The sequence below is a fragment of the Onychomys torridus genome, chromosome 2 (assembly GCF_903995425.1).
Source record: "Onychomys torridus chromosome 2, mOncTor1.1, whole genome shotgun sequence".
NCBI lineage: Eukaryota > Metazoa > Chordata > Mammalia > Rodentia > Cricetidae > Onychomys > Onychomys torridus.
The window spans coordinates 70,326,828-70,347,682 of record NC_050444.1 but is presented as its reverse complement, the minus strand read 5'-3'; the positions used below and the strand labels follow the sequence as shown (position 1 = coordinate 70,347,682).

The 20,855-nt window shown below is 40.1% G+C and overlaps 1 protein-coding gene across 1 annotated transcript in view; it reads left to right on the top strand.

The window, feature by feature from the left end:
• Window positions 1–20,855, top strand: part of Grin3a (glutamate ionotropic receptor NMDA type subunit 3A) — a 176,918-nt gene that overhangs the window by 105,079 nt on the left and 50,984 nt on the right. The gene's annotated exons all lie outside the window — the stretch shown is intronic.

Here is a 20,855-nt window from a genome sequence, read left to right as displayed (position 1 = left end):
GAAAATTTGAGTCAGATGGTTTTTGGATGATACCTGGTGGCTTCAGTCATTTGCTGAGCTCATGACCCCCTGCTCTGCAGGTGTCCTCCTCCAGTAGGTGGAGCTAGGCACATCCTTCTCATGGTGGTTACAGGGACTATTACACAGACTGACAGGCACAGGCATTTCCCTAAGACTACACTGATGTCATGTCTGCTAACCTTCCTGTGACTGAAGCAGTCACACAGTAGAATGGAGGGAGGACAACCATAGTGGCAGGCTAGAAGAATGCATTAAAAGGAGGGAAGAATCAGAGCCATTAATAAATGAATCTACCACCGCTACTTCATCTTCTGGATTTTCCTTTGTTATAAGTGAAGAATGGACTGATTCCTCCCTCTTGGGTTGCTGTGAAGAAGTGTATGGAAGTTGTTTTTGAAGTGAAAAATCAATGAACAACAACAAAATGTTTTTACAGAAATTCAAGAGTAGGATGTCTTTTGGTTTGTACACCAACTAGTCACATATTCGAGGTTAAACTGCCACTTCATCCTCCCAAGACTTTAAAGGCTTGTATATTTCCCAAGCACCAGTAAAAACTGACACCGGAACACTAAACCATCCCACACAAAATAGAGGACAGACACAGAGAATGAGATGAACTCTGGAACCCTCCTGACTAAAAATATCAAAAATGTCCACTTCGGGAGGGCACAACCATCTGAGAGGAAGAAGGATCATTGTGCCACAAACTTCCATTTGAGCTGCATTGTGGGGACAAACTCATGTGATACTTGCAACATTATGTAAATGCATGATGAGTACAATTTTGAAATATTTTTTTTCATTTTTCTTTATTAAGAAATTTTCTACTCACTCTATATACCACCCACAGATACCACCTCCCCCCTCCTCTCTCCTCGACCCCCCAGAACTCTCTCACAAGCTACCCCACATCCCCACATCCCCCAAATCAAGGTCTCCCAAGGTCTCCATGGGAGTCAGCAGAGCCTGGCACACCAGAGTCTAGGCAGGTCGAAGCCCCTTCCCACTGTACCAAGGCTGCACAAGGCATTACACCACAGGCACCGGATTCCCAAAAGCCTGCCCATGCATCAGGGATGAATCCTGATCCCCCTGCCTGGGTGCCCCCCAAACAGTTCGAGCCAAACAACCATCTTCCATATCCAGAGGGCCTAGTCCAGTCCCATGGGGGCTCCACAGCTACCAGTAACACAGTTCATGGGCTTCCACTAGTATGGCCGGTCCTCTCTGCATGTCTTCCCATCATGATCTCCATGTCCTTTGCTTGCAGAATCCCTCCTCTCTCTCTCATGGATTCCTGGAGCTCAGCCTATTGTCTGGCCATGGATCTCTGCATCTGTCTCCATCAGTGATTGGACAAAGGCTCTGTGATGACAGTTAGGTTATTCGCTAGACCGGTCACTACAGGAGACCAGTCCAGGCACCCTCTGGACCACTGTCAGCAGTCCAAGGTGGGGTCAACCTTGTGGATTCCTGAGAGAGGGAAGGCATGGCCAGACTGCAACCCACAGCTCCAGAAAGGCTAGCTAACAGGGAAAGACCCTAGGAGGGACACATGGATGACTCAGCAAAGGAGAAGTGGATGAGATCTACATGAGCATACTGGGAGTGGTGGCAGAGGGCTATGGGAGTGGAGGGGATGAGAACATAGGGAAATGGGAGGGTTGAGCACTGGAACAGGGACAGAGTGGGAGGGCAGGGAGGGAGATACCATGATAGATGAGGACATCATGGGAATAGGAAGAGGTAGGGTGCTGGGGAAGCTCTCAGGAATCCACAAGAATGGACCCCACCTTGAAATATTTTCATAAAGTAAACCTACTTAAATTTTCCCATGACTCTCACATGAACAGTTCAAATGTGGGCCCATGCTCTCAAGGCTGTCCCTGTCTACTTTTTATTCCTTACATGTCTGTATGTTCACACTTGACTGTTACTCACATGACTCATGAGCTCAGTTCTGGTCCTAATTTTGCCATGGTCAAGACTCTGCCTTTGGACAAGCCACTCAAACATGATTGAGTATGGTTTGTTCATCTGTAAGTTATCACCTTAGTTTAGGTCAAATATTCTATGATTCTGGAAATAAACGGTCCACTTATAAATGTACCAGTCTATCTCAAGATTATGAGAATAAAAGAAAAGACAAAGTTGACTCAACCAAGAGTTCTTGGTTAATAGCTAAGCAAATCTGTAAAAATCAAATTTATTCATTTATTGTGACAAATAAAAACGTATTACAAGATGTACAACTTGACATTTTGATATATTGTATACACTGGGGCATGATGACCACAATTAACACATCTATAACCTCATATAATTAGCTTGAGAGGGCTTTTTAGGGGAAGCAGAGGATAACAACACTTAAGATCTATTCTCAGGAAAATTTACATATACCATGAAGTTATCAACTGTAATTATCATGCTGTACACTAAGCTCCCAGAATTTATTCATCTTATCAACCACAGATTGCAACTTCTGGCCTCTCACCCCACAACCTAGCAACCATCCTTATTCTGATTCCATTCATTTGTTGTTGCTGTTTTTTCCTTTTTAGATTCCATAGATGTAGACTCATACAAAATTTGTCTTTCCATGTCTGAATTACCTAATACAGTGTATTTTAGGCTGAGTCCTGTTACATCACAAATGGCAGCATTTCCCTCCTTGATACACTGTTGAGATATATACACACATGCACATTCATGAATATTATAATATATAATATTGTGTGATAGTATATAGATATAGATTCCCTCCTTGGTAAGGTATTCCTTCTCTAATATGGTTGAATAAACACACACACACACACACACACACACACACACACACATTTTCTTTATCCAGCAATCTCTCACAATCTTTCAACAGAAGTTGAGTTACTTATCATGCCTTGAGTTTAGTGAATAATGCTGAAATGAATTTGGGAATACCATAATTTTCCAAGTTACTGATTTCAGTTTCTTTGTATATATGCTCAGAAGTTTTTGGATTATGAGACAGTTCTATTTTACTTATGCTTTGAGTTGTTTTCCTTGTTTGGTTGATAGGTTTTAGAAAACTCAATAGCTACACCATTGTTCAAGGCTTTCTTTATCCTCCCCAATGATTATTGCTTGGCTTTTTTTACAATGTTATCCTAACATATAAGCTACCATTTTCTTGTGGGTTTGACATGTTTTACAAGGCCATCAGTGGTTCTGAGCACTTTTTCATACACCTAATAACATTTTATGTATCTTTTTTAGAAAAGTATCTACTTGATGCCTTTGCTCATTTTTATTAGTTATTAGTTTCAGTTGTTAGTTTTCCAGAATAGTGTTGTATGCATCTGTGCTTTCCTGTCTTGGATTTTAGCCCCCATCAAGTATCTATATCTATGGCTTTGCAAACACTTCCTCGTTCCCTTCCATCTTATTGATTTATTGAGTTTTTGTGCATAAACTCTTGAGTTTGATACAATCCCTGGAGTTAATTTCTGCTTTGTTGCCTGTACACTGAGAATTATATTCAAAGGTACATGGTTAAGATCAATTCCAAGAAGCTTTTTTCCTATGCTTTCTTCTGTGAGTTATTATGATTTCAGCTTACATATAAGTCCACAATACATTTGAGTCAGGCTTTGTGCATGACCTAAGATAAAGACCCAAATTCCATTGTTGCATGTGAATGCCAGTTTCTCCATTGTTTGTTGAAGAGATTCCTCCTCCTTCCCTGTTGTGTTTTTTTGGCATCTTTGTTAACAAAAACTAGTTAATCGGGTATGTATGGGTTTATTTCTAAATTCTCTGTTCTATTCTGTTGGTCTACAAGTCTGTTTTTAATGACAGTGCCTGCTTTGATTACTATACCTCTGTAGTTGACAGTGCCATCTTGTTTTGATTGCTATAGCTCTGTAGTATGTTTGAAGTCAGGTATATACCTCTAGCTTTTTCATCCTTCTCAAGACTACTTTAGCTATTAATGGACCTTTCTCTGTTCCAAAATCATTTTTACTGGAAAATATTGTTATTTTTAATGAATGTTCATGCATTAGGTAATGATTTTTAAATGATTCAGTAATTACCACTCACAATTACTTTTTTTTTTTGCGGGGGGAGCTGGGAATGAATCCAGGACCTTGTAAGCACTTAGCATCTACCAAATCACTGAGCTGCATCATCAACCCAAAAATCACATTTTTAAATTAGTGAAATACATTTAATTTATATAATTGTATAAGTCAAATCACAGCATAAATCTGTGTCACCTTCCCACTTTTTCTTTCTCTACACTATGACCATATTAGTTCAAGTAACACTTAGCAACTCTCCTCTTCCTATCTCGTTGGGGAGAGAGATCTCACAACTCACCTGCTATTCTAGTTTTTACTTAGCCTATGTCTGCACATCAATTAAGAGCTCTTCAATTCATGTTCTCCATTTATGTGCAGAGAGGCCCTCACGCAAGTGCAAATGTTCAGTGTGTATATGACATGGCTCCCCTCAGCTGTCCAACCTTAACAAAATTGCTTAGTCCCTTTTTGTCCTCAATTGCAAACTTTATGAATCACTGCAATTTTTTATTACACATGAACATTTACTCAAATTTGCAGAAGCGAGAGAAAGCCAATGCCATTTAACTCACCTGACTGCTGCCCTCTGAGGCTTGGCTCACAAAGCGAAATGCCCCTTGTACTGCTCTTGTGATTTATTTAAGTGGAGCAAACGTGCAGAACAGAAAGATAAGCAAACACCAGCCCAGTCATAAACTGTGAGGTAGCCTCCAATGAAAACACTGGGAAGACCCTGACTGCCAGGATGCTCAGGGGAGGAAGGGAAGAGAGGACACATCCTCTCCTAAATACCCTCATTCACAACAGATGCCTGAGTCTTTAAGAGCCCCTCTATCATCGTGGCTCCATTACTAACTCCATGGGCAGACTCTTCAGCCATGGAAAATGAAATCATGTGATTCAGTCTCTCATCCTAGGGGCTACCCTAGGAGAGAAATTGAGCACAAACAAATTATTTTCTACCCATTGCCTAACATTTTGTCTTTCTGTCTGACTGAAGTTTTGCTGAAGCAGCCTTGCTCTGAGGCTGACTTCCTAGGGTCTATGTTGAGGGATTTGCCCACCTACTATTGATTATTTTACATCCAACCCACCTTGAATGAAGGCCAAATTGGACATGCTTTGATATTTAATTCTTCTGAGTTATATAATGAAATAAAAAACATAAGGATGTGGGTATATTTGTGCCAAAAGGCTTACATCATTAGACTAGGGATAAATTTATAGCTGTTTTCATTCATTTGCATTTAATCAGCCCAGAATTGCTGACTCTAGGTTCAGCAAAGCCCTGACTGCCTGCTCAGGCCACAGGCTACAACCTACTGCTGGTGATGGGCAATGACTCAAGTTTCAGCACCACAGTCCACAGGTCATTTTTCACCTTGAAACTTGGCTGTACTGCCAGCCAATTACATAAACAAAAAGCTAGAGTAATTCTGGCACCCGAAGCTTAAAGAAATCTCCCAACCCCTTTGGGAGCTCTGTAACCTCATAGCCTTGTCTCTGGGCCCACTTTACCTGATGCAAAGCTTAATTCTGCCACTTACCTTAGAATCACATATTTAAAAGGATTATGGCTCTACAGTGACTATATTGCTATCATAATTATCTTTGAAGATCCCAAATATGACATCATCTTACATGATAGTTGGGCTTAGAATCAGCTTATTTATGTGTGTGTAGCCACTTGAGTATGTGGGCCAAAGAGTCTGGGAAAGTTATTTCAGCTCTATGAGCTTCATTTTGGCCATCAGTGAACTCAAGTCATTCACAAAACTGACCTCACAGGGTCAGGTAAGGCTGAAGTGAGATTTTATGGGGCAGGTAGGAGGGAGATGTGGTTATTAAAAAAAAGAAAAAACCCTGCAGACATGACCCATTCCATGATAAGCACTCCATGATATGGTTAAAAGGAAGGTTTTTATTGAGAGAGGGAGAAGAGAGAGAAACCGAATATCCAGAGACATCTGGAAGAGTCCAGAGCAGAGAGAGAAAGTAGACTGAAAATGGTCAGCAGACTGGACCTGACCAGGGTTATCTGGGTGGGGAGGGGGAGAAGAGAAGGCACACTAAAAATAGCATGGCAGGGCCAGGGTATAAAGAAGGGTGGGTGTCTGGGGAGAAGACAGGGCTAGGAGACTGGAACGGGGGCTTGAAATGTATAACAAGTACTTGTGATAACACTGAAGGAAACTGGAGCCTAGTGTGTGCTTTGATATGCAACCACAGTTACACGTCCACAAGAGTCATGTGTCCCTTCTGCCTGTGATGAGGGAAAGGACTCTGTCTGGCAGATAGGAACTTGTTTCACAAGTTCCTGAGGGATGCTGGCTTTTACCTAACCAGAATCCTCCTATAGCCCAGATTGATCTCATTGCTGTGTATATGGACTGCCTTTTGGAGTTTGGGGAATTGGAGTTTCCTTTGAACCTGAGAGGGATGATAAATGTAAAGGGCCAAGGACATAATCAACACAATAAATGGTAGCTACTAGTATTAACTGGTTGTTAAGGGGCTTATTAAGTTCCCACAATGGGCCATTGGCTACATGTACATTCGCTGAACTCTTTCAGTTAGCTGCTTTGCAGATAATAGAACTGAATCTCACAGCAATAAAGGGAATAGCTGGAAAAGCCAACAAGTTTTGAACTGCAAACTATAGTAATCCAGAGCATCAACAGGAGACACCACACACCTGCCTAGTCTGTCATTTACTGACTCGGAAAATGTAGACAAGTTAATTAGCAGTACCAAGCCTCAGATTCTTATCTGCATCATAGCTATACAGCCAGGCATGGGGGATACACCTGTTTCCAACTACTGGGAATGTTGAGGCAAGACAGTCCCTTAAGTCTAGAAGTTCAAGGCCAGTATGGTCCACACGAAAATACCTCATTTAAAAGGGGGGTTAGGTATATAATAGAATCATCTTAACAGGATTGTTACAACAATTTACAAAAGATGAAATGCATAAAGCATTTGAACAAATATTTAGCACACAATGAGTGACACTGTCATCAATGGAATCATGTGGATTATTAATATCCCATACTTAAAATAACTATTCCATGCATAGTGGCACACAACTTTTAATCCCAGCACTTTAGAGGCAGAGGCAGGTTGATCTCTCTGAGTTTTAGGCCAAGGCTGGTCTACACAGAGAGCTCCAGGACAGCCAGACTAAATAGTGAGACCCTGACTCAAAAAAAAAACAACTTTGACAATGTTAGTGAAATAATTCATGTGACATGTAAGGGACAAATGGGTTTAGCTCCACAAGATTATCTAACATGAAAGGAGATAATTTTCCAGACCTTTTAGTTTTAAAATTAATCGATAAGATTATATGTATTTATCGGGTATCATGTGAGGTTTTGAAGTGCATATACATTGTAGAATGCATGAATGGTAATGGTAATGGGCACATGCATTACCTCACAACTGCTTTTGTGGTCACTACATATAACATCTATTCTCTTAATATTTTTAAAAATATAATATATCATAATTAACTGGCATCAAAATCAATCTCATTTTATTTTCCCTATCCAACAGTGATATTTTTAGCAAATAACTCTGATCCAGATCCCAAGCTTTCCAACCTTTGATAACTACACTCTACAGTGTTTCTGTAAAGATTAACTGTTTTAGATTCCACACATAACTGTGACAGTGAGGTATTTGACTTTCTGTGCCTGGCTTATCACATTTAAAATGATGTTCACTTGTTTTTCATGTCATTACAAATAGCAAGAGTTTGTTATGGTGGCTGAATAATATTCCTCAGTGTGTGTGTGCACATGTGTGTGAGTGTGCATGTGCATGCATATGTGTGTGTGTTGCACTTCCTTATTCATTTCTCTATTGATGGCACTTAGCCTGATTGCACATGCTGATTTCATTTTCTTTGGATGTATATACTTGATAGTGGGATTGTTGGATTATATGGTAGTTCTTAACTTTTTGATGGGGTCTGCATACTGTTTTCCCTATTCATTTATATTTCTGTCGAAGTGTAGAAGGGCTCTCTTCACTCCACATTCACTCCAGCACTTTTTAATATTTTGCCTGTTTGATAACAGTCACGCTAACAGGAGTGAATTCATATCTCACTGTAATTTTGACTTACATTTCCCTGATTATTAATGATATTGAACATTCTTCGTGTGCCTCTTGGCCATTTATATGTCTCTTTTGATAAATGTCTATTACAGTCTTTTTGATCATTTTAACAATATCATTGATGTTTCTGACTATTTCATTAGTACCTCCTATATTTTAAATATCAACCTCTTATGATGTTTAGTTGCAAATATTTCCTTCCATTCTGTAACTCCTCCTACTGTTGGTTCTTCCCTCCCTGTATTTAGTTTACTATAACCCCATCTCTTGCTTTCTGCCTTTGCCTGTACTTTTTTATTAACCTTTGTTTATTTTTGAGCTTGTAGTTTAATTACAATGTTTCTCTCTTGCTTTGCCCCCTCAAAGTCCTCCTATATGCCCCTTCTTGTTCTATGTCAAATTCATGGCCTCTTTTTTCATCAATTGTAATTGTATACATGTATGTATTTGTATATACATATATATTCCTAAATCTAACCTGTTAAGTTCATATGATGTTGCTTGTGTGTGTGTGTGTGTGTGTGTGTGTGTGTGTGTGTGTGTGTGTGTGTGTGTGTGTGTTTTCAGGGCTGACTGGAACTGGACAACCAATTGTACTTTTTCTGGAGAGGGCCTCGGCTCCAGCTTCAGTCTTTTTCCTTGGTTATCTGTAGTTCTTTGAGTGGAAGGGAAGAGGCCTGTGGGCTTTTCCCCACAAAGTTTGGCATGTTTGTTATTGTCCTCTGTGTTCAAGTTTGTTGCAAAGACTTTGTGGATGTAGCTTCTGATGTTGCTAGGAGGTACAGTCTAACAGCAGAGTCCCCGACCCTCTGGCTCTTACATCCCCGAGCCCTTTCCACACTATTGTCTGAGTTTCAGTTTCCTTGTAGATGTTTCCACTGGGACTGTGTTCTATAGTTTGATTGGTTGTGCTTTTCTGTAGTGGCCTCTGTCTCTTGCAAAGAGAAGTTTTCTTAATAAAATGTGAAGTCTACACATATCTGGATATAAGGACAAATGTTTATAGGTTGTTGTTAGAGTTTATGCTGGTTTAGTAAATTAGTGATTATGCATTCTCCTCCAATAACCATGACCTCATTGGTGTTGAGTAGTTAGCTAGGTTTCTAGTACTAAGCATGATATTCCTCTTGTTGATCAGGTCTTCAGTCCAGTTAGAAAGCTGTTACCTCCCAGAGTTCAGAGTGACTTACTTCAAAAGCAGGGCCCAGATACTCCAGAGCAGGAACTGACTTGAATGTTCCAGCCCGTTCCAGCCCAGAGGATTAGTTTTCATAAGACCATAAGGTGTATATAAGCCTACAAAGGAGGAAAGCAACCAACAATCCTACCCAGCTATCATGCCCACAAACTACATCAGTGACCAGCATGGCACTGTAACTCTATGGATGCAGTAGTGGTATACATACCTTAGTGGCTACCTGTACTTTGGGGGTCATATTTTTAAATATGAGCACTGCCTGCTCTTCCAGAGGACTCTTATTCAATTCCCAAAGCCCACATGATAATACAACCACCTGTAACTCCAATCTTAAGTTATCCAACACTCACTTCTGGCCTCTATGAGTACTGCACACATGTCATGCACAGTACATTAAAGCAAACACTTATATATGTAAAAATCTTTAAAATAAATAAATAAAATCCCCCAAAAGATCATTAAATGAATTAGTGCTAAATAGTAGTTTCATGGTTTGAAGCATTATATTTTCAGTATTTCATCCATGTATATATAATTTTGTATGCAATGCAATACTAATCTAATTTCAGTCGTCTGCATATATATACCCAATCATCCCAACACCATTTATTGAAGATATTGTCCTTTTCCCCATTGTGTGTTCCTGGCACCTTTGTTGAAAACTGGTTGGCTGCATTTCACAGATTTATTTCTGGGCTCTTTATTCTGTTCCATTAGTCTATATGTCAGTTTTAGGTGGGGTTTGGGGAAGGTTTTTTTTAATAAGACAATTGGAAGAGGCTCATTGGACTGAAAAGGATAGGATGTATCAGATGAGCAGAAAAGAAGGTGTGAGAGCCAGGAACAGAGAAGAAGCAAAGCAGAATGACTTGCATAAAAGGAGAGCGGGAGACAAAGAAGTGCTCAGAAGTATTGTGATGGAATAGTAATGATTGCTCTGCAGAAATCCTGTAGTGCTCTGCCTTTCTCTCTATGGTGTCTAAAGGCAGATATGTAACTCGGAGATCATGACAGTACATGACCTTCACTCTTGCATTGCTATTAATGAAACAGAAAGACACTAAGACTTGTAGAAGCCCAGTAAACGGGTCCTGCTGGGGCATTCTGTAGCTGCTGCCCAGCAATTTTAATTCAGGAAATTATTCCTTAGAGAATGGAATAAAGACCAGAAATTTATAGTCTCATAAGCAGTAGATGAGGACAAGTGGTTCAACAAAGGATATTATAAATAATGATATTTTATCAGCCATATTAACATGGGGAGGTGGCAGATAATATTGGGATCAGAGTTGGGATTATTTTCTGTTCTCTTCCACACTATTTGCATGTCATGAAGGAAGTCACTTTTGCTTTTCTCATTATAGGCTTAATTGTACTTAGATGAAGAAGTAGTGCAATACCATGTGAAGATAGACAGCCTCTGGAATCAGATGAAGTTTGGAACTTAAGCTTATTGAATGACTTCTATGGGGGGAGGGGTTGTTTAAACTAAAACCCCGGTCTCTTGTGTGTAAAGTTGAAGATAGTAACAAGTAACAAGTATCTTGTATTTATTGTTGCTGCCCTGTGCTTTAAATTACATAATCCACATTGTGGCATTATTAGTATGCTTGATGCATGTAGAGTGCTAAATAAATAGAAGGCAAACACATTGACATCAATAAAAATAAGTGAACGGGTTAAATGATCTCTAACATGTCAGCTTCTCATATTCCCAATAGCCTGGACTTCATATTGCTACAGTTGAGAAACTTTAATCTTCCTTTTAATTAATTTCTAGCTTTCATCCAAATGTAAAACAAGTAGAATAAATAAGTACAGCAACAGAAATGTGTGAAACTGTGTAGTGCAGGAATCGGGAAATTTGTTTCTAAGGAAGGAAAGAGATGTGCTCAGTTCTACAGCTCCTGCCAAGATTGCTGGGCATTGAACATATGACTCTGAACCTCACAGGACCCAGGATGAATATCTTAGTGAACTTGGAAAATCCATCTAGCTTTTATGAACTGAGTGCTGGTACCATAAGGCTTCTTATGTCTCATGAATGGATAATATGCACAGTTGCCTTTTGCAAACAGCACACTCTAAATGTTGCCGTTGCTGCTATAACTGTGATAAACATCTTATTTAAGGACCCAAAGGGTATCAGTACTTTGTCTTATTGTTCTAAGCTGCCACTAGTCACTTGGCTGAAACTGATCATTATATTTGTAGAATGTGTACCTTATCTGTAGCTTCTCAGAGGAAACTCCCTCAAAGAAACTGTGTCCCAGAGAAAAACAGCAAATAATATACTAGCAACAGTATATACCAGAGATAAAGGAACAAGAGATTGATTATGCAGGTTCTCAGGTTCCTGGGTTCATTTCCTTGATCTGATGTTTTCTGGATGTATGGCCTTGATCAAGCTGCTTAATCATGCCACACTTCAGTTTCTCCCTCTTTAAAATGGGGGTGATGACTGTATGTGTTATAAGGGTTAAATAAGGTAACCCTTGAATATGTTGCAGGAATATTGCTCATTGATGGAATGGGATATCCAATAAGCATTAGCTATCATCATTGTTAAAATAACAGAAACAATAAATAACCCTGGCATTGATGAGATGGAAGACATACAACCAAAAGAATAAAGAATAAAGGGAAGTCAAAAGAAAGATAAAATGAACAAATAACCAGCTCTCATGAGGAGGTGTGTCACTGGCCCCTTCCCATAAGAAGGACCTGTGGTGATTGTCCCCAAGGCACCTGCCCATGGGATAGGACGCAAATTTTCTTGCACTGTTGCTTCAACTTCAAATTCTGTGATTGTGCCATAACTAGCCACATGAAGAAACAAAGGCCTACAGTCATGGAGACATTGATCTAGAAGATCAACACCCACAATGGGGGTATGATCCCATCACATGAAAGCCCATATCCATCAGCAGTACATGGAAGCCTGAAGTGGTGTATCACACCTACCTCTGCCTACTGCCCTGCAACTGTGGTTCTTCTTAAGTGGCCACTGAGATTTGGGAGCAGACTGGAGGAAATTTGGAAACACAAGAGTGGGAGAGCTAGTTAGACTTCCCAGTGTCTCTTTGCAGGGTCAGAGAGTAAAGACTTAAGGCTTTGTGGCCAGATGGTCTGCCTCATGCCTACACGGCTCTAATGTCATAACACAAAACCAGGGATAGATGGTCTGTTAATGAATGGGCTTGGCTGTGATCCAATAAAACATTTTTATTGTATGATTTATGAAAATAGAGGGTAGACCAGATGTGGCCCCTGGGCCACAGTTGCTGACCCATGGTGACGACCCATACATGGACCCAATGCAATAACTCAAGTTGTCAGAAGAACCCGGGTTAATACTCATATAAATTAAATATGATGTCATGCCAAGTAATGCTGTTGACTAGAGGTTAGCTGACCTAAGAAAAGGGGCTTTGGACTGACAGTGAAGGGAGAGATAGTAACTGATTACTTCCAAATGGAGAAAGTAGCTTTTGTGAAGAAAATACAAACAATATGTGTGAAAGAGGATTGGAGTATAAGAAAGGTTTGCATTTGCATTAGGAAAGCACTAGAAAGGGCTCAGAAACAATACTTTTTGCCTCATTTTTCTATATTCTAGTTTAGAGCGTATAACAGGGATAAATAGTCACCCTTGTTTGTCAGAGACAGGGTTAGTGTGTTCATGTGCCTGTGTAATTATCAACAGTGCCCTGTTTGGAAGACAACTGTTCTTCATTTGAAAAATATGTTATATGACCAAAACTATTAAAAAAAATTTTAAGTGATTTTAAAATTGTAGCAAAAGTAGTTACATGTCACATAACTTTTCACGAAAACTTGAGCAGCAGTACACATCTATAAACATAGACATGAGCCTACATAAGGACAAACATGAGCTCCAAACCATAGCTGGAGTCAAACCCAGCCTTATCCCCTTGTGCAAGTCATAGATACGATGCTGTCTGCCTGCATCTCAACCACACAGATATAATAATAAATAATGAAAATAGAAATCCCTGCTCCCATGCTGTCCATCGAGGCCTGAGGCAGGTAAGAGTGGGAGAACTGTTCCTGAGCCCCACCAGCTGCAACCCTCAGGGGAGCAGGCCCTGCACCTCTCCTGGGCAGCACAACAGAGCCAAACCTGTTGGCAGTGGTGTGAGTGAGCCAGCCCCGAAGTTGTGAGTATGGAAGAGCTGTCCCCATTACTCACTCGTCTGTCATGTGGCAGCAGGGACAGGGGAGAGATACCCTCCCCCACTTGCCCATCAACTCCTGAGGCAAGTGGAGGAGCTAGTCCCGAGGTCATAAGAGTGGGAGAGTTGTCCCCACCACTCATCAACTGTAGCAGTAGGGAGAGTGGCCCCTGCACCTCACCAGGACAATACAGCAGAGCTGCCCTGAAGGTGTAGGCGTAGAAGAACTGACCCGGAGGATGTAAAAGCAGGAGAACTATCCTGAACAATGCTGGAGAGCTCACCCTGATGGTGAAGACAGGGGAGAGCTGGCTAGTTGACCAACCCTGTAACTACCTTGGCCCAGAACCAGGGTTAAGTGTTGGCCCACCCCAATATCCACCCCATCTGTGATCTGCTGTAGCAAGGGTGGATATTGGGGTGGGCCAACACTTAACCCTGGCTCTTGGGATTGAAGGGAAGGAGTCAGTTCTGTGGACCCAGGACTACAGGATCTCCATGACACAGGGAAACAATAGGATATCCAGGAAGAGTCCCAGTGAGGGCCCACTGTGGATGGTGTAGCAGAGACCAGGAACATTAAACCAGACTAATGGCTTTTTGCAATGAATGCCCCACATGTAAAAATTCATGGATAAAGGGGTTTACTGCATGACTCACTGTGTCACACACTACAGCTTCCATGAAGAGATTTTTGTTTCTCCCTTTTTTTTCTTTAAATTGTATTCTGGAAGGGGAAGATGGATGGATTTGGGAGGCATGATGTGAAAGACACAAAGAATAAATAAAAAGAAAGTTGGTTTTTTTGGTTTTTGTTTTTTTTTTTTTTAAAGAAGAGTCCTTTGGGAAAATTCTCAGGAGTGGGATAGCCAGGTCATAATGCTAGATCTATTTTTACTCCACACTGATTTGCAAACACTTAGAATAGCTTATATCCCCACAAGCAATGTCTAAGGGACCCTTTCCCCCATCCTTGCTAGTGCTTGCTCTCTTGATGGTTGGGGTGAGAAAAATCTTGATGAGATTTTATTTGTATTTCTCTGATGGCTAATGATGTTAGTAAAGTTTGCCAAGTATCAAAAGAAAAAAGCAATCTTGTTATATATACATGGGCTTGCAAATGGTACATATTATATTGTTTTATTTCTATCATTTTATATACAAATAGACTGAATGGATAAGGATGCAAAGTCACACTTCATATGCAGAAGATATGATTCGGAGTGACTTCATTGTCACTAGAGACAGTCAAGCAGATCCATCACCACTTAATAGTGATGTTGGAAATAAAGTCTTGCTCTTCCAAGACTGGCCTATGAAGCTGTTGATACAAAATCACAAGTTCTAACCTAAACCTAATGAATTGAATAAAAGTCCTCATTTTTAAGAAACAGCAGTTGATGCAATCTCTATAATGAATTTAAACATTAGTGGATAATAAGAGTATGTAGGTCATATAAAAGCTCCTCTGAGCCAATTAAGTATTATAGAATCCATAGGGTTTAAGTGTATAAAATAATGTCACATGGAGAGACCTAGAAATATCTAATAGACATCACTCAGTTTAGAAAGTTAAAAATGGCCTTTCTACCAGAGTTGAAAGGCACTGTACCAAGTTCAGTGCTACCTCCCTTTATAATCTTAAGTACTTCTATCAGATAGGTGCAAATAGACTGTGGGGACACTCTTCATTGGAATTGCTTTTAATCTGAAGCCTCATACCCACCTTGGACATAAAAGCTCATTTCCTGCTTCTGCTTGCATTTGTTTTTAGACATTTCTCTCCTTTCTGGGAAATATCTGCCTGGTTGTTCTCTATGTGCTGCAGGTAGAGTTAAGTATTCCATTAATACTGAACAACTCACACACAAATAGATAGTTTAACCTTAGACTATTTCCCCAAGGCCCAAAGAGGTTAGTACAATATAAACAGAATTGGGTGAGCTGGTAGAGTATTTAGTAGAATCTAAAAAGAAATGTTTCTCTCTCTAGGCCTGCCTGGTAGTGGCTGGAATGCAGCTCAAATGCTTTAGTTCTTTGTAAACCTTTGTCCTCTGTCCCTGACTCAAGCTTTCTCATTTCCCTGGCTGTCTGAATTATGCACAAGATGGACTATGCTGACCCACTGGGATGAATCAATCGCATCTTAGGTCTCATTTATGTTCTATTATTCCGTGGCTGCTGAGAAGCCCACTGTAATTTTCCATTAGAACATCACACAGAAAAATGGAGTATCTTGTTTTGAAAGCATGAAGGCAACATTAAAGGAAATGGGTTTTAAGGAGAAGCATATGACAAAAGTGTGAAACTTGTAATGCACTAAACCTGAGAGAATTCCATGTTGATAATGATGTTTCTCTTATTATCCCTGAACATTCTAACACCCCTTCTGTACCAAGCAGTGTGTTTTTAGGTGGTGATGATGACAACAATGACAATGATAGCACTTAACATTTGTTGAAGACTCAAATCACGTGAATAGGAAAGACTTGGGTCTTGCTCTCATGGACATAGACATGTAGCAGGCAGTTGTAACAAATAGTCTCAGCTATTATCAGCACTACTTGAATCCTTGGGTATAATAGGAGGTTTTTACAGGTGGCCTGGCCTGCTCTAAGGATCAATGAAGGCTTCCTTGAGAATGTAACATGCAGGGAGTTATATAGACAAAGGAGACATGGGAATAAGGAGAGATCCTTTCAGGAAGAGTGAAGCAAGAAGTAGATGGATTCCAGTCCAAGAGACAAGGGAAAGGGAAAATTTAAATTGAAGAAACTGTTGAAGCATCAACTGCCTGAGAGGGAAGATGAGCCTAGAAACAAGACAGGGACAAACCTATGGTCAGCCTTAGAGGCCACTTAGGCACTGCACGCTACCCCAAGACCATGAGGAACCACTGAGCATTAAGGGAGAGAATAGCTTGATAATATTTGAGTTCTATAAGGACCATTAATGGGTTGAAAGAAGACAGATAATGGCTACTTGGACTGGAGAAGTGGAGGTGTCTATGAAATACATCTCAGTTAGTCTGGCTAATAACATGCTTTCTATCCTTGAGTCTGGTTGTTTGTTAACACTTGAAGTAATTTTCCATTCTCAGAACCTCAAAGCTACCGCTTTCCCAGAGTCACATGAAGCCAATGTAAGTGCTAATGAGAAATGGCAGTAGTTAGTGAGGGAAAGGAAGAACACCAAAGGCCAGCCTGCATCTGCTGGCTCCTATCCCCTAGTTTCTAGGGACAGACAGTACTCTGATGCAGTCAACAGAGAAAAGGAGGCCCAGAAAGGCAGAGCTGCCTACAGTCAGTCAGCCCATGGCCCATAAAGATAGTACTACAGTGAAATGTGCTAAAATGTACACCCAGTAAAGATTATTTTCTCATATAAGGCAAAAGTCTAATAACTAATGATCCTGTGGCTCTTTCACATTAAAGACAGGGCTCATCTGGAAAACCTGAGTAGTAAGCTGGACTGTGGGCACTGTTCACATGAAGTGGAATGACAAAGCACCCCCCTACCCCTTCTGAGTTCAACAAATAGTTACAAAGTACCAATTAGCAATTTGTACACTTTTGAAAAATGTTTTATTTAGTAATATGGAGATTTTTGATTTTTATTTATGTCTATAGCATACTTTTGTATGATGCATGAGTATGTGGGCATGCATGTGCCAGTGTGTGTGTGTATGTGTGTGTGTGTGTGTGTGTGTGTGTGTGTACAGAAGATAGACTGGTGGAGCTTGGTCACGTATACCTTTACATGTGTTCCAGAATCTAGACTCAGGAAGTCAGGCTTGAGCAGCCTGCACTTTTACCTACCGATCCATCTCACTGGTCAACCTTAAGGCCTAGATGTTAACCAAATAATTATATCATTGACTTTAAAACTACAGCTAGATGTGTGTGCTGTCTATGAGGTTCTGTGAAAGGAGACTCTGTGGGCCCTATGGTGTAATGAATAGTACTCTGGGCTGTGAAAGGAGGTTCCAACTTAGACAATAAGTTACAGAGTGATAACTGAACTGGGAGTAGAAGTGTTTTTACAAGGTCAATGGAAGATTACAAACTACAGAATGGGGACTAAACATACTGACTTAGTAAAAAGCTACAGAACGCTTGCAGGTACCAGTGTCATGATCAGTGAGTGGTGTACAAATGAATTAAACCAAATCTACATGCCAAAGGACGAAATCTTGCCAGTTATTAGTAGTGTAAATTTACATATTATCTTTGTCTCAGCCTGTAAAACAAACAAAAAAATAGCATTTATCTTGTCGTATAGTGCTATGGCAAATGTTTAAAGGCCTTAACTCCATTACCTTGTGCACAAGTGGTAAATTCTGTACTGACCTGAGCTAGGGAGTCATACAACATGTGTAAGAAGGGGCATTCTACAGTGATCACAGACTGAATATTGTAATCAGGCTGTCTGAGTTCAGACCCCAGGTGCAGTACTTATAGGCTCTGTGACTTTGAGCAAATGACAAACTTTCTACTCTTAAGTTTCTTTTTCTGTGAAAGGAAGGTAATGGAAATGTCTAAGGTTTCCTGGGAGGGCCAAAGGAGATCATGCATCCCCGTGTGAAAAATTGCTCAAGTAAACACCTGTGCCAAGTGTTTGAGATGTGTAAGACATTATTTTAGCACAGGTAAAAAGGTAGTCCATTATTATCGTTCTTATCACTCTAAGTAGGAGAGTGCATCTAGATAAGACCCAAAAACTTAACATAGAGAATCTCAATCTAGGCCTTAAAAAGTGAACAGGTATTACATAGAGGAAAGGCTGATAAACCTTTGCTCAAGCTGTGGGACAGCAATTACTATTGTAAGGATTGGCCTGGGATTGCACATTGAAGAGAATACTAAGAAGAGGCTACCAAGGAGCTGAGATACTGTTTGCTTCATAAGCATGAGGACCTGAATTTAGATCCTCCAAGCAAAAAAATCAAGAAGAGTGCCATATTATTTGTAATCCCAGCACTAGGATGCAAAGACAGGAGGATCTGTAGGGCTTGCTGCAAACTAGTTCAATCAATGAGCTTCAGACACAATGAGAGATTCTGTCTCAGAAGCTCAGATGGAGAGTGAATAAGGAAGATACTCAGTGTTGACCTCTAGCCTGCATGCACACCTGCACACACACACATGCACATGAACACATACACAGAGAAAGGGGGAGATAGGGAAGGCCATTGGGTTGCTTCTGATGAATACTTCATCCAGCTGTTCACAGGAGCTGAAAGTCAGGATGATGTGCCAAAACACCAGCATCAGCCTTGAAATCAGACAGACTTGGGTTCTAATCCATCTATCCCTGTCCATTCTCTCTGAGTTATTTTACTGGTTACTTCACTTCACTGAGCTTCAGCCCACAAGTCATTTAAAGAAAGAAGGTACAGTGCTCTTGCCCACAAAGCCCTGAGCACTAAACAGAATAAGGTGTGTATTCAGTTCCACATATGATGCAATAAAAGTACTCAGTGTTGTTTGCTGTTCTTGTTTGTGCCTCATTATGGTTATATTGGCAGAAAATGTTGGAATGTTTTCAGTATGGGGGTTAATTATATTGAACACAAGAATATGCCATATTGCCATACTCAACAGTAGAGTATCCAAAGAAACAACATTAATAGTCAGGTGATCAGAGTTCAGGTTACATATATGACTTTGAGAGGTGTACACAATAGGGTCTCAATAAACCATGAACAAATAAATTACATTCCTGAGAAATGACAATATTTAAACAAACACATACATAGGTAATTTTGGTCAAGCCCCATTAATGTTTTTCCATGTCTGTGAGAGCACCTGTTTTATTAACTACATCTAACAAACATAACTTATACATTGTATAACATTCTATAAGGATTGACATATAGGTTATTTAACTGTTGTAATTATTAGACTTTTAGTATGGGTCAAAATTAAGTCATCTTCAAATATATCAAATGTTTCTATATTCAGTGAGTTCTTAGTTTGTGATATGTAAATAACTTGAAAGACTGATTATTTTCCCTAAAAAACATTCTGTGTTGTCTCCTTCCATAGAAGACAATTGCAAATGCATATGTGTATGCAATGTTGCTTGAAGTTTCAGGAGGTTTAGAAAGTCCATAAAGCCCTTTCATAGCCCCATCTCCAGGGCTTCAGATCAATACCAGTGATATAAACTATGTCAATATGAAGCAGAATACAGAAATTGAAAGGCCTTACTGGACCAATTGAGGAGAAGAATAACCTCTGTACTACTGCTGACCAAAGGATATGTCAATATGTTCACAATATGACCCAATCCCTGCTCTTTCTTCTATTTGGCAGAATATACGTTTTATGCTCCATATCAGTGTGTCTCTGTAATTGAGCTGAGTAAAATGTCATGTGTGTGTGATATCTTCATTTTTAGGTCTCTGTGCACTGCCCCCTCCCTGTGAGGTCTTGAATCCTGGAGATCTCTCCAGGCTCTGGCTCTAATCCTGCTATTCCCTCCTCCCTTGTGCCTATCTAGGGCACTATTCCATTTGAGAAAATGCACAGCATGACTCAGCACTGGGTACTGCAACTACTTAAAGGAAAAAGAATAATTCATAATGACACCAAAAGTAAATCCAATACATTTAACATGGAACACAGCATCAAGAGATTAGTAACATAAAATGAAAGTATTCACAGCATTGGACAAGGTATATTATCATCCCAGGATGCTTTTAACTTGGCCTTTGTACAGTTCTAACTACCGAGGGTTATAATCACAAGGATATACTTTAGTATTCAATTCTCAATGTGATGCTGATTCTACATGTCTATTTGGTCATTGCCTAAAGAATTCAATCCACTAGTGAGCCAACAAGATTACTAAAGCAAAGGTGATCACCTCCAAGCATGATGAACTGAGTTCAATTCCCAAGACCCACATAGTAAAAGAAGACATATGAATCCCACAAGTTGTCTCCAGATCTCCATACCTACATCATGGCCTCTATGTGCTCCCCAACACACCACCCCCCAACACACACACACACACACACACACACACACACACACACACACACACATACACACACACACACACACATACGTAAGTGTAATAACGTTCTTGAAAAAAATGTACTGGGTTTTCAATATGAAGCAAAATAACTGTTTTATACATTTGGTTTATCATTCCTATTACTTTCCTGAGGACAGAACACACTTGGATACAATCAAGCATATACCTATGTCTGTGTCTGCACACTTTGTTTTCATGTTAGTGCCTTTAGGT